Source organism: Balaenoptera ricei, chromosome 10 (genome assembly GCF_028023285.1).
Source record: "Balaenoptera ricei isolate mBalRic1 chromosome 10, mBalRic1.hap2, whole genome shotgun sequence".
Lineage (NCBI taxonomy): Eukaryota > Metazoa > Chordata > Mammalia > Artiodactyla > Balaenopteridae > Balaenoptera > Balaenoptera ricei.
Genome location: NC_082648.1, coordinates 92,896,659 through 92,911,756, shown reverse-complemented (window position 1 = coordinate 92,911,756; position 15,098 = coordinate 92,896,659). Strand labels below are relative to the sequence as shown.

The following is a 15,098-nucleotide window of genomic DNA, read 5'->3' as shown; positions in this document are numbered from 1 at the left end:
GGTCCTGCTCCCAGTATTCCCGGAGATATTAGGCAAGTGCCCATGGGCCCCTGGATCTCACTTGCCTCAGGGAGAAGGGGGCACGGTTATTCCTTCTCCACCTACGTCACTTCACGTGAAGGACCAATGGACTTAGTACATCCACAGATGCTCCAAATTGGTCTCACGGTGTTCCACCAATGGGAAGGAGTATTGAGTATTATCTTTATCAGAAGCTCATGGGAGGTTATTTCAAAACCAGCATCCAAGTGACTTGACTGATGTAATAAGATCAACTACTACTAAGAAATGTTTACCAAGCCTTTATTTCGTACCTAACGTGGGAAGCTAAATGCCTCCTGTGCATTATCTTATGTTCTTTCCAGCAGTGCCACCAAGCAGATGCTCAGTGGAGGATTTCCTAACTCACTTGCACTTAAGAACACACCCAGTACCCAAGCCTTCCTCCGGCCCCTCTTTCAAAGCACTGTTCACTGTCTAGGGCACGTGGAGTCTCCTGCTATTGGTCTGCTTTCTAGTACCATTTGGCACTTCCGATCCCACCAGTTGAATTGTGTGTGTTCTTAGCAAAAGTCGTTTTAACCTATCATCAAGGCTTTTATGGTGTACCTTTACCATATAATTAAATAGTATAATTTCATATAACTTAATTATAATTTAATTAGTAATAATATAATTTAATTATTACATAACACAGTGACATAGTACAGGAAGAAGCATTTCTGTAAACAGCTAAGTTGTATGTTTTGGAATGGCAACCTAAATTGCCATAAAAAATAGCCATCAAATTAAATGTAACCAAGACAACTAAAAAAATGGGGGAAAAGATAAAAATGAGAAAGGAATTCTGTACTCTGATTACTTCACAAATGTCTTTTTAAGTTTTCCCTATATTTTAAAGATACCCAGACCAAAAGCATTTGGCAATTTCTTTGTGGTCTCAGCACATGAAGCAGAAAGGCAATGTAGAATTTCACACCCTGGGTATGCTCTTACAGAAGAAGCCTTAGCCTCATACCAAAAGGCTGTCAAATGAAGGCACGTATATAGGTTGTAAATTAAAATAAAATGTTGTTAGTACGTATATACCCTGATGGTGCCATGTAAGGGGGTTCCTGCAGAATCTTCACTCCCGTTTTATAGATGAGGGCATTGAGGCCCCAAGAGGATCATGGACTTAACCAAGGATGAAGAGACCCAGAATTCATCATTTATATTGTTTTTCATCCCATTGTCTGTTTCTGTCTTTGGAACGTCATGGGTATAATCTTATACACCCTGTAAATTTAGACAGTCCTGGCAGCTTCCTTATTACAAGCATGTCCTAGCACCTACAAATGACATTGGTCTTTTAAAGTCCCTGATTTTTCAAGTCATGCTAAGGACAGGGTCGTCTCTATACTCCTGGGGAGCGAAGGCTTTTCCCTGTGTGGCGTCCTTTCCTGTGGGAGGAGAGACAAGCTCAGTAACTTCTTTCCTTCTCACAAACCAAGATAAATGTCATAACAGAGATAAGCCATCAGATACTTGGAATTTGATGCCATTTGCATTTCCTTCTTGCTTCTTCCGGGCTAAAGCTTCTTAATCGACAGGTGCAAAGATTGAAAAGTGTCAAATACGTGAGGAGGATAGAAGCCTTCTTTTTGGAGAAACTAATAACTGTGCCATCAACCAGTAAAATAACCCAGGCATGTGTGTGTGCATGCCCACGTGTTCCAGACTGGATAATCACAGGCCTTATAAGACACGTATCATGGTAGAATGCATCCTTGCCAGAGCTGGAGAGAAAGGTCTCTTATCTGAGCTGGGGATTTGGACAAATGGCGTATTTTGGGATGTGGGGTTTATTTTTGCTGAATATCTGGCTTGATGAGTGTGGAGAAGCACATGCAAAGCAGGCTGGAGCCCCACCCTACCCAAACCTCCCCAGGGCTGCACAATCAGGAAGTGCTTCTCCCTCCCATTGTGGCTTTGGAGGGAAGCGTGCTTTACATATGCAAATACCAGCCCTGAGTTTCACTTAATAATTATCAGCTGGAGATTCTATTGATGAGCAGCTGAGCTACTCATCCAGAGAGTAACTGTGAGTTAACCATTTCTAGGCCCCCTGAGTACTGCTGCTTCCAACCAGTCTCTCAATACTCTGGTGATTGCAGACAAAGGTTTTGATTCCCACCATTCTTCCCTTCTCCTGCCTGGCCTGAGCCTGGCAGCTGAGTCTTCCTGACCCCTTTTATTATCATGTGTGCATCTTTCCTCTGCCCCCACCTCCTTTCTGTTTTATAGGCTACGGAAGGCAGAATAGATCCATCTCTGTTTGCAGCAGGGGGATTGCTTACAGCTCCACAAATAATGGCCTTAGGTTCACCCTGCAGTAGCTCTCAGGCTTAGGCGACCCATGGCTGGCATTCTTTTAAAAGGACACGAGGGAGACCTTCAAGACGGTGGAGGAGTAAGACGTGGAGATCACCTTCCTCCCCACAAATACATCAGAAATACATCTACATGTGGAACAACTCTTACAGAACACCTACTGAATGCTGGCAGAAGACCTCAGACTTCCCAAAAGACACCCTGAGGCAACCTACACACAGAGGCGGGTCCAAATCCAAAGCTGAGCCCCAGGAGCTGTGCGAACAAAGAAGAGAAAGGGAAATCTCTCCCAGCAGCCTCAGGAGCAGCAGATCAAATCTCAACAGTCAAGTTGATGTACCCTGCATCTCTGGAATACCTGAATAGACAACGAATAATCCCAGAATTGAGGCTGTGGACTTGGAAAGCAACTGTAGACTTGCAGTTTGCTTTCTGCATCTAAGTTGTTTCTGCTTTTATGTTTATCTTAGTTCAGTATTTAGAGTTTATTATCATTGGTAGATTTGTTTATTGATTTGGTGGCTCTCTTCCTCCTTTTTTTTATATATAGATATATATATATTTTTTCATTTTTCTCTTTTTGTGAGTGTGTATGTGTATACTTCTCTGTGTGATTTTGCCTGTATAGCTTTGCTTTTACCATTTGTCTTAGGGCTCTGTCTGTCCGTGGTTTTTGTTTTTGTTTTTTTTTTAAGTAGAGTTTTTAGCACTGGTTACCATTGGTGGATTTGTTTTTTGGTTTGGTTGCTCTTTTCTTTCCTTTTTTTTATTTTTAATTTTTTTAGTTTTAATAATTATTTTTTATTTTAATAACTCTTATTTTATTTTATATTATTTTTTTCTTTTTTGCTCTCTTTTCTTCTGAGCTGTGTGGTTGACAGGGTCTTAGTTTTCCGGCCGGGTGTCAGGCCTGTGCTTCTGAAGTGAAAGAGCTGAGTTCAGGACATTGGTCCACCAGAGACCTCCCGGCCCCTTGTAATATCAAATGGTGAAAGCTCTCCCAGAGATCTCCATCTCAACGCTAAGACCCAGCTCCACTCAGCGACCAGCAAGCTACAGTGCTGGACACCCTAAGCGAAACAACTAGCAAGATAGGAACACAACCACACCCATTACCAGAGAGGCTGCCTAAAATCATAATAAGGGCAGAGACACCCCAAAACACACCACCGGTTGCGGTCCTGCCCACCAGAAAGACAAGATCCAGCCTCATCCACCAGAACACAGGCACCAGTTCCCTCAACCAAGAAGCCTACACAACCTACTGAACCAACATTACCCACTGGGGGCAGACACCAAACACAACGGGAACTATGAACCTGCAGCCTCTAAAAAGAAGACCCCAAACATAGTAAATTAAGTAAAATGAGAAGACAGAGAAACACACAGGAGATGAAGGAGCAAGGTAAAATCCCACAAGACCAAACAAATAAACAGGAAATAGGCAGTCTACCTGAGAAAGAATTCAGAGAAATGATAGTAAAGATGATTGAAAATCTTTGAAACAGAATGGAGAAAATAAAAGAAACATTTAACAAGGACCTAGAAGAACTAAACAGCAAACAAACAATGATGCACAACACAATAAATGAAATTAAAAATTCTCTAGAAGGAATCAATAGCAAAATAACTGAGGCAGAAGAACAGATAAGTGACCTGGAAGATAAAATAATGGAAATAACTACTCTGCAGAGTAAAGAAAAAAGAATGAAAAGAACTGAAGGACAGTCTTAGAAACCTCTGAGACAACATTAAACGCACCAACATTCGAATTACAGGGGTCCCAGAAGAAGAAGAAAAAAAGAAAGGGACTTAGAAAATACTTGAAGAGATTATAGTTGACAACTTCCCTAATATGGGAAAGGAAATAGTCAAGTCCAGGAAGCGCAGAGAATCTCATACAGGATAAATCCAAGGAGAAACATGCCAAGACACATATTAATCAAACTATCAAAAATTAAATACAGGGCTTCCCTGGTGGCACAGTGGTTAAGAATCTGCCTGCCAATGCAGGGGACACGGGTTCGTGCCCCGGTCTGGGAAGATCCCACATGCCGCGGAGCAACTAAGCCCGTGAGCCACAACTACTGAGCCTGCGCGTCTGGAGCCTGTGCTCCGCAACGGGAGAGACCGTGACAGTGAGAGGCCCGCGCACCGCGATGAAGAGTGGCCCCCGCTCCCCGCAACTGGAGAAAGCCCTCGCACAGAAACGAAGACCCAACACAGCCATAAATAAATAAATTAAAAAAAAAAAATTAAATACAAAGAAAAAATATTAAAAGCAGCAAGGGAAAAACAAAAAATAACATACAAAGGAATCCCCATACGCTTAACAGCTGATCTTTCAGCAGAAACGCTGCAAGCAAGAATGGAGTGGAAGGACATATTTAAACTGATGAAAGGGAAAAACCTACAACCAAGATTACTCTACCCAGCAAGGATCTCATTCAAATTCGACAGAGAAATTAAAAACTTTACAGACAAGCAAAAGCTAAGAGAATCCAGCACCACCAAACCAGCTTTGCAACAAATACTAACGGAACTTCTCTAGGCAGGAAACACAAGAGAAGGAAACGACCTACAATAACAAACCCAAAACAACTAAGAAAATGGTAATAGGAGCACACATATCGATAACTACCTTAAATGTAAATGGATTAAATGATCCAACCAAAAGACATAGACTGGCTGAATGCATACAAAAACAAGACCCATATATATGCTGTCTACAAGAGACCCACTTCAGACCTAGGAACATGTACAGACAAAGTGAGGGGATGGAAAAAGACATTCCATGCAAATGGAAATCAAAAGAAAGCTGGAGTAGCAATTCTCATATCAGACAAAATATACTTTAAAATAAAGACTATTACAAGAGACAAAGAAGAGCACTACATAATGATCAAGCGATCGATCCAAGAAGAAGATATAAAATTGTAAATATTTATGCACCCAACACAGGAGCACCTCAGTACATAAGGCAAATGCTAACAACCATAAAAGGGGAAATCGACAGTAACACAATCATAGTAGGGGACTTTAACGCCCCACTTTCACCAGTGGACAGATCATCCAAAATGAAAATAAATAAGGAAATACAAGCTTTAAACGATACATTACACAAGATGGACTAAATTGATTTTATAAGACATTCCATCCAAAAACAACAGAATACACTTTCTTCTCAAGAGCTCATGGAACATTCTCCAGGATAGATCATATCTTGTGTCACATATCAAGCCTCAGTAAATTTAAGAAAATTGAAATTGTATCAAGTGTCGTTTCCAACCACAACTCTATGAAACTAGATATCAATTACAGGAAAAAATCTGTAAAAACTACGAACACATAGAAGCTAAGCAATGCACTACTTAATAACCAAGAGATCACTGAAGAAATCAAAGAGAAAATCAAAAAATACCTAGAAACAAATGACAATGAAAACACGATGTTCCAAAACCTATGGGATGCAACAAAAGCAGTTCTAAGAGGGAAGTTTATAGCAATACAATCCTACATCAGGAAAAAGGAAACATCTCAAGTAAACATCCTAACCTTACACCTAAAGCAATTAGAGAAAGAAGAACAAAAAAAAAACCCCAAAGTTAGCAGAAGGAAAGAAATCATAAAGATCACATCATAAATAAATGAAAAAGAAATGAAGGAAACAATAGCAGAGATCAATAAAACTAAAATCTGGTTCTTTGAGAAGATAAACAAACTTGATAAACTGTTAGCCAGACTCATCAAGCAAAAAAGGGAAAGGACTCAAATCAATAGAAGTAGAAATGAAAAAAGAGAAGTAACAACTGACACTGCAGAGATACAAAGGATTGTGAGAGATTACTATAAGCAACTATATGCCAATACAATGGACAACCTGGAAGAAATGGACCAATTCTTAGAAAAGCACAACCTTCTGAGACTGAACCAGGAAGGAATAGAAAATATAAACAGACTGATCACAAGCACTGAAATTGAGACTGTGATTAAAAATCTTCCAAGAAACAAAAGCCCAGGACCAGATGCCTTGAGAGGCGAATTCTATCAAACATTTAGAGAAGATCTAACACCTGTCCTTCTCAAACTCTTCCAAAATATAGCAGAGGGGGGAACACTCTCAAACTCATTCTGTGAGGCCACCATCACCCTGATACCAAAACCAGACAAAGATGTCACAAGGAAAGAAAACTACAGGCCAATATCACTGATGAACATAGATGCAAAAATCCTCAACAAAATACAGAATCCAACAACACATTAAAAGGGTCATACACCATGATCAAGTGTGGTTTATCCCAGGAATGCAAGGATTCTTCAATATATGCAAATCAATCAATGTGATAAACCATGTTAACAAATTGAAGGAGAAAAACCATATCATCTCAGTAGATGCAGAAAAAGTTTTCGACAAAATTCAACACCCATTTGTGATAAAAACCCTTCAGAAAGTAGGCATAGAGGGAACTTACCTCAACATAATAAAGGCCATATATGACATACCCACAGCCAACATCATTCTTAGTGGTGAAAAACTGAAACCATTTCCACTAAGATCAGGAAAAAGACAAGGATGCCCACTCTCACCACTATTATTCTACAGAGTTTTGGAAGTTTTAGCCACAGCAAGCAGAGAAAAAAAGAAATAAAAGGAATCCAAATCGGAAAAGAAGTAAAATTGTCACTGCTTGCAGATGACATGATACTATACATAGAGAATCCTAAAGATGCTACCAGAAAACTACTCGAGCTAATCAATGAATTTGGTAATGTAGCAGAATACAAAATTAATGCACGGAAATCTCTTACATTCCTATACACTGACAATGAAAAATCTGAAAGTGAAATTAAGGAAACACGCCCATTTATCATTGCAACCAAAAGAATAAAATACCTAGGAATTAACTTCCCTAAGCAGACAAAAGACCTATATGCAGAAAACTATAAGACACTGATGAATGAAATTAAAGGTGATACAGACAGGTGGAGAGATATACCATGTTCTTGGATTGGAAGAATCAACTTTGTGAAAATGACTGTACTACCCAAAGCAATCTACAGATTCAATGCAATTCCTGTCAAACTACCAATGGCATTTTTCACAGAACTAGAACAAAAAATTACACAATTTGTATGGAAACACAGAAGTCCCCAAATAGCCAAAGCAATCTTGAGCAAGAAAAACGGAGCTGGAGAAATCAGGCTCCCGGAATCCAGACTATAGTACAAAGCTACAGTAATGAAGACAGTATGGTACTGTCACAAAAACAGAAATATAGATCAATGGAACAGTATAGAAAGCCCAGAGATAAACCCATACATATATGGTCACCTTATCTTTGATAAAGAAGGGAAGAATATACAGTGGAGGAAAGACAGCCTCTTCATTAAGTGGTGCTGGGAAAACTGGACAGCTACATGTAAAAGAATGAAATTAGAACACTCCCTAACAAACACCATACACAAAAATAAACTCAAAATGGATTAAAGACCTAAATGTAAGGCCAGACACTATAAAACTCTTAGAGGAAAACATAGGCAGAACACTCTGTGACATAAATCACAGCAAGATCCTTTTTGACCTAACTTCTAGAGAAATGGAAATAAAAACAATAATAAACAAATGGGACCTAATGAAACTTAAAAGCTTTTGCACAGCAAAGGAAACCATAAACAAGACAAAAAGACAACCCTCAGAATGGAAGAAAATATTTGCAAATGAAGCAACTGCCAAAGGATTAATCTCCAAAATTTACAAGCAGCTCATGCAGCTCAATATGAAAAAAAAACAAAGAACCCAATCAAAAAATGGGCAGAAGATGTAAATAGACATTTCTTCAAAGAAGATATACAGATTGCCAACAAACACATGAAAGGATGCTCAACATCACTAATCATTAGAGAAATGCAAATCAAAACTACAGTGAGGTATCATCTCACACCAGTCAGAATGGCCATCATCAAAAAATCTAGAAACAGTAAATGCTGGAGAGGGTGTGGAGAAAAAGGAACCCTGTGGCACTGTTGGTGGGAATGTAAATTGATGGAGCCACTATGGAGAACATTATGGAGGTTCCTTAAAAAGCTAAAAATAGAACTACCATATGACCCAGCCATCCCACTACGGGGCATATACCCAGAGAAAACTATAATTCGAAAAGACACATGCACCCCAATGTTCATTGCAGCACTATTTACAATAGCCAGGACATGGAAGCAACCTAAGTGTCCATCGACAGATGAATGGATAAAGAAGATGTGGGGCTTCCCTGGTGGCGCAGTGGTTGAGAATCTGCCTGCCAATGCAGGGGACACAGGTTCGAGCCCTGGTCTGGGAAGATCCCACATGCCGCGGAGCCACTAGGCCTGTGAGCCACAGTTACTGAGCCTGCACGTCTGGAGCCTGTGCTCCCAACACGAGAGGCCACGATAGTGAGAGGCCCGCGCACCGCGATGAAGAGTGGCCCCCGCTTGCCGCAACTAGAGAAAGCCCTCGCACAGAAACGAAGACCCAACACAAGCCATAAATAAATAAACAAATAAATAAAAATTTAAAAAAAATTTGTTAAAAAAAAAAAAAAAGATGTGGCACATATATACAATGGAATATTACTCAGCCATAAGAAGAAACGAAATTGAGTTATTTGTAGTGAGGTGGATGGACCTAGAGTCTGTCATACAGAGTGAAGTATGTCAGAAAGAGAAAAACAAATACAGTATGCTAACACATATATATGGAATCTAGAAACAAACAAACGAACAAAATTGTTCTGATGAACCTAGGGGCAGGACACGAATAAAGACGCAGATGTAGAGAATGGACTTGAGGACATGGGGAGGGGGAAGGGTAAGCTTGGACGAAGTGAGAGAGTGGCATTGACATGTATACACTACCAAATGTAAAATAGATAGCTAGTGGGAAGCAGCTGCATAGCACAGGGAGATCAGCTCGGTGCTTTGTGACCAGCTAGGGCGGTGGGATAGGGAGGGTGGGAGGGAGACGCAAGAGGGAAGAGATATGGGGATATATGTATATGTATAGCTGATTCACTTTGTTATAAAGCAGAAACTAACACACCATTGTAAAGCAATTATACTCCAATAAAGATGTGAAAAAACAAAAAACAGAAAAACTGTATGTCAGTAAATAAGATTGGGTAATATGGAAAAAAAAAAGGATACAAGAGGGGGAGGGGAGTGGGGGGCTGAACAGGGAGTTTGGGGTTAGTAGGTACAAACTATTATATACAGAGTGGATGGACAACAAGGTCCTACTGTAGAGCACAGGGAACTATATTCAATGTCCTGGGATAAACCATAATGGAAAAGAATATTAAAAAAATGTGTGTATGTGTGTATATATATATATATATATGTTTGCATATATATATATGAATCACTTTGCTGTACAGCAGAAATTAACGCAGCATTGTAAATCAGCTGTACTTCAGTTTACAAAAGTAAAATAAAATAAAGCTGATGGTGAAAGGACTCAAGAAGACTGCAAGGCAGGGCACCCAGGATGTCTAGATCAAGATATCAAGAACTTTTCTCCTCCCTGCTTTTCCTTTTCTTTATCCTGTGTGTGCTTGCCCTCTGGGACATCTGATAGTGTATTTGGGTCGCTTTGTCAACCTCTCCCGTTCTAGCTGTGCCTGAGCAGAGTTCACTGGGCTGTTAGAAAAGGTTTCTTCGAATTCTCTTCCTATTCATCTTTTTGCAGAAAGTTCCTTACTTTCTTGATCCTTATTGAAACTGTCTTGTTACTTGTCTGTCTTGTAAGTGTACTACATGCAGGGTGTCCCCACTTGTCACGTGGGAATGCAACCTTTATTTCCTTCAGAGAGCTATTTAGAGGCTGAAGGTGGAATGAAAACAGGGTTTCTGGGGGGAAGGGGGGTATTATCAGTTCAACCTCTTTCCTTTGTTTGCAGAAAGTCTTGGCAAGTTACTTTAGCTCAGTGAGCTTCTGCTTCTTCTCTTTAAAACGGAGACAATAAAACCCACCTCAGAGATCTGAGACTTAAATAAGATAATGTGTGAGACTCACTCAGCCAACATGGGTGGTCAGTAAGGGAGCTATAGTGGTCATCCTCATTTGAAACCCAATTCCTGTCATTGAACTGTGCTAGTAATTGCTTGTATTCCTTTCCTTAGTCATTAGGACCTTGAGTGCGTGCGTATTATGTGGCTGGTTCTAGACCCTGGAGATATAATGGTGAATGAGACAGATCCACAAAAGACGCTTCCACCGCGGAACTTGTATTCTAGGGGTGGAGACAGACAAACAAGAAGGAAACAAAGAAATGTCTCCTTGGGGAGAGTACTGTAATGTGTGCAGTGGAGAAGAAGAACCAGAGAAGGAGTGACAGAGACCAGGGCTGACGGACGGGCAGGGATGGGGTTTCAGAGACTGGTGTACAGATTCTTCTCTGCGGATTGGTACTCAAGCAGGTTTCCCACTTAAGATCGTGAAAGCCAGCAGCAAGTTCAGAGGCCCCAGGGTGGCACAGTGCTTGGTATATTCGAGAACATCTGGAGGGCCAGTGTGGTGGCTGCAGAGGGGATGGAGGAACATTCTAAGGTCAGAAGATAACCCCGGTCAAGGTTTTGTTGGGCCACGTAACCCACGGTAAGGTGTTTGGGTTTGTGTTTAGTTTGATGGGAAGCCATCCGAGGGATGGTTTGAGCAGGGTGGTGGTGGGGTCTGAGGACCATTTTCAAGTGTCATCTGGCTGCTGAGTGGTGAGTAGACTGAAGCAGGGTGGCCTGGTGTAGGTGGCTATTGCATGAGTCCAGGTGGGAAATGGTGGGACCTGGGCTGGCGTGCTGGTGCTGCGAGTTTGGATTCAGGGTATACTTTGAAGGCAGAGCCAACATTCAGATATGTTGCTAACGCAGCGTACGTGGGAGGTGAGGGAAGAAATTCAAGGATGAGCCCTGGGTTTCTGACCTGTGCATTGGGAACAACTTTGATGCCGTTGGCTGAAGGGGGGAGCGGAAGGTTTAGGAAGGGCTTTTGTTTGGATGTGAGGACATCACGTAACTCCTGAGTCATCGTCTCTTTCCGCAGTTGGGGACACATGAGAATGCTCATTGCTTACAGACCTGGTGCTGGGCTCTCGGGAAACAAAAGTGACTCAGCGTGGTCCCTGCCTTCCCTGGCACAGCGTCTGCCCCGAACAGGTGCTGAGGGGATGGAAGTCCCAGTGCCAAGCGGTTTGCATGAACAGCTGCTACAAACGTAGTAAGAGCCATCACCTTAGATCCATGGTGGGAGGTTACAGGAAATCCAGTTATGGGGAGAGGAGTGGAGCGGCCAACCCACCCTGGGCAGATTGGAGAAGGGTTCCTCGAAGGGAATTTTGAACCAAATATTGGAGAAGCAGTGGTCATTCACCAGGTGATAAGTCCTGCAAAGGGAATGGCACAAATACTTAATGCTTATTCCAATTGCTGGTCATGCCAGCCAGGATCTTAGCATAGGGCTGCCGTGTGTAAAGGCTTTGGGAATACTGGATGGTGAAGATCACTGGTTCTCAGAGGTGCTCTTCAGGGCCAAAAGATGGAGTCAGAAAGTGCAGGAGACTTCAAGAGCAGTTCCAGAAAGTCTAGAAAGCCTCGAATAAGGGTTTCCTCTTGACAGATCTGTTCTGATGTCTTGACACGGCCTCTGAGGTCAGTCACATTAGTACAGCCTCGGGTGGGCCTCTGGCCTGCAAGGGACTCTTCTCTTCAGGGCCAGGAATTGGGATCTGGTACTGGAGCGTCCCCATCCTGGCATCCTTTGGGTCCTTTCTGAGTCCTCCCTGTACCCAAGCCCATGCTTCCTTTCAACTTGCTGAGGAAAATCCTGGGTTTGCCTCACAGCGGAGCTGAGCTGAGGGTCCTTAGTTTTATTCTATTTGCTTCTGTGATAAGGTTGGAAGCACCTTATAGAAAAATCTTCATCATCCCTGGAGTAGGACTTGGAAGAAAATAACCATCTGTCAAAAGTAGAGATGGCAGGTTTTGCTTAATAGGTATGAGCACGATATTTTACCCAAACATCTATTTTGCTCTTGGTAATGTCTTATCTTTGCCAAGTGCCCATCCTGAAAAATGCTATTTCTGTCAAGCTGAGCTCCTGATAAAAATCTTCTATCTACCCCACCCCCGCCCCGCCCCCAGTCTATCCTGATAAAACCTCCTTCTTCATTTCTGATTTCCTCCCAAGGGATGGTTTGGATTCGTCAGGAAAGGGTGAAAAAAGGATGATAAGGGTTTTTCTTTTCTTCTTCTTTCTTAAAATTTTGTTTCCATATAGATGCTCATGGCAATTGGAATGTAATTTTGAGTAAGTCAAGCTGATAAGGGGTGGAGGCGTTGGAGACTGCGAAGAAAGGAAAAGGAGAGAAAAGGAGAGCAGTCATTTATAAGCAAGAGCACGTTCAGTCAGGCTGTTGGTTGTTTTCTCTTGTTTTTCATTTACAATTGAGCCGAGGATGGTAACATTGATTTAGGTGACGTGGCAGTTTACAGGCAGGGGATGCTGTTGAAGGAATCAGCCACATTCACAAAAACACTTGCTTCCTGTTCTCTTTGAAATATGTAGGAATATTCTTTATGGCAGCTACTCGTGCTGGTGGTTGGCTCGGTAGCCATTACTGACTTCCACCAGTGCAAATCAAGCGTCCTACTTGTCTTTGATGACTCTTTCCACTAATCTCCTTTCCAACTCCTTTTTTTCAGTATCTCATCAGGTCTAACTGTACCATGGACATTGCAGGCCAGACTCGAGTTCTCCTGATGTAGTGCAGCCTGCATGAGGTTTGCACGAAGGGCAGAGGCTTTGTCTCAAAGCCAGTTCAGTGTAGAGGAGATGAGGTGTGTCAGAAGGCCCAAAAAATCTGATGCAAATCAAGCCAGTCCTCACTGACACGAGACCTCCTGAAATACCAGAAGTGGGAGAAGGGATTTTTTCCCCTAGGTTAATCCTCACTTAAATGCAGCCCAGAGAAAGAGAGCTTTTGCTCAGATGGGCATGTGCCTAATTTCAGATGCGGTGGTGGATAAGCACACTGACCGCCGTCACTGACGTAGAGCGTGAAGGCTACTCTCTCGCTTTCTAGTCACGCTTTGCACTCAGTTTTCCTCTTTTACCCCCGGGACATTCATGGAAGTACCATCCTCCAAAAGCAGGAGAATCTCCAAGCCTGAGGGTACTGTTTGGTGGTCCCCCTTCCTCCCTAGATGAGCAGAGCGCCATCGTTCAAGTCTGACACAGTCCGATGAAAGAGGCCCTCAGGATGCAAAGCAGTCGTTCTTTTGGGTCCTTTTTGCAAGAGTCCCTTAACTCTTTTCCCTAGATCTGAATTCCGCTCTGGCACTTCACCCCTGAAATGAGATGATCTAGGAGCCCTGGGGAGGAGAAGGGAGCACAGTGGATGGGCCAGGGCTTTGCTGATTCGTCTGGGGTCCCGACGCATCTGCTGCGTGCCATTGAAATCTTCCATCCCTCTGTAATCCAACCCAGACATTGTTGTCAATACTCCCCATTAAAATTCTTTTCTTAAATTTAATTTAATTTTTAAAATTCTTTTAAAATGTTTTTTGATAAATAAATATAGCCACCAAGTATGACAGTGTGGGGCTTATGGAACGTATGGGTTCACATTTTTAGAAAAGGACAGTTTTCAGTATCCTTAGTGTGACGAACGTAAAATTTTAAAACCTTGATAAAGAGTCATCCCATGTAGCTTTATTGATGTGAACAAGATTTTAGTTACCAAAAACAAAACAAAACAAAAAAAACAAACCTCATTGAAAAATTTTTCCTGTAAAATATGATTCTCCCCAACATATATGATTGGCCACTCTTGGAACATATTAGTGGGATTTTATAAGGGCTATGAATATTTCATATAAAATAACACATATATTGCTAAGGTTAAAAAAATAGATCAGTGGAAAAATATGAAGTCATATATCTTGAGTGCTGCCGAAGAGAAAATGAAGGAGAAATTCTAGAATATTTCTGAGTCCGATTCTACAGTCAAGGGTCGTGTTGGTGACTTGGGGATGCCCAGTTCATGTTTTACAAAGGATAAAATCATCTTGCTCATTTTATTTTTGATGTCTTTCCTAATAAAGGGAACTGTTTCCAACTATTGCAGGTGAATGGAATATGTCTCAAGAGACTCTGGGAGGGGAAACGCCACTTTCTCAAACTCAGCCGTTGGAGACCACCAGTAAAGCTTGGGTGTCTTTGAGGCTATGCAAAAAGTGATTGAAGTTAACTCAGTAAGGGCAGAGAGTGAGCAAAGGTGATTGGAATATGAATTTATTTTGCTCTCACACACTGTTTGATTCTCCAGATTGGAATAAACATCACATTTTCTGGAATGCACTGTATTCTTCCCTCCAATAGTTGTTTCTAAACCACCTGGTGATCTAAGAACTCAACTCTGCTGTCATGCCATTCAATTATATTAAAAAATAGAGCACTAAATACATTATCCTTTGTCTTGTTCGGTGACGATTTGAATGCTACCAACGAAGTCTTCCTGTTAATACTTAGATTCCTTGGACATCAAAGAGAAATAAGATGGGCCAAATTTAGAAGTGGAAAGATTCAGTTACTCTGCTGTGAGAACCAACTGCCTCAGACTTTCAGAACTTAGGATATTTGGCCAAAAACATTTGAAGCTTTGAAATCACTGATCCTGAAGTTTCAAGGGGCAAAC

General features: G+C 41.6%; 1 protein-coding gene across 3 annotated transcripts in view; it reads left to right on the top strand.

The window, feature by feature from the left end:
- LARGE1 (LARGE xylosyl- and glucuronyltransferase 1) overlaps window positions 1-15,098 on the top strand; it is a 602,997-nt gene that overhangs the window by 253,317 nt on the left and 334,582 nt on the right. The gene's annotated exons all lie outside the window — the stretch shown is intronic.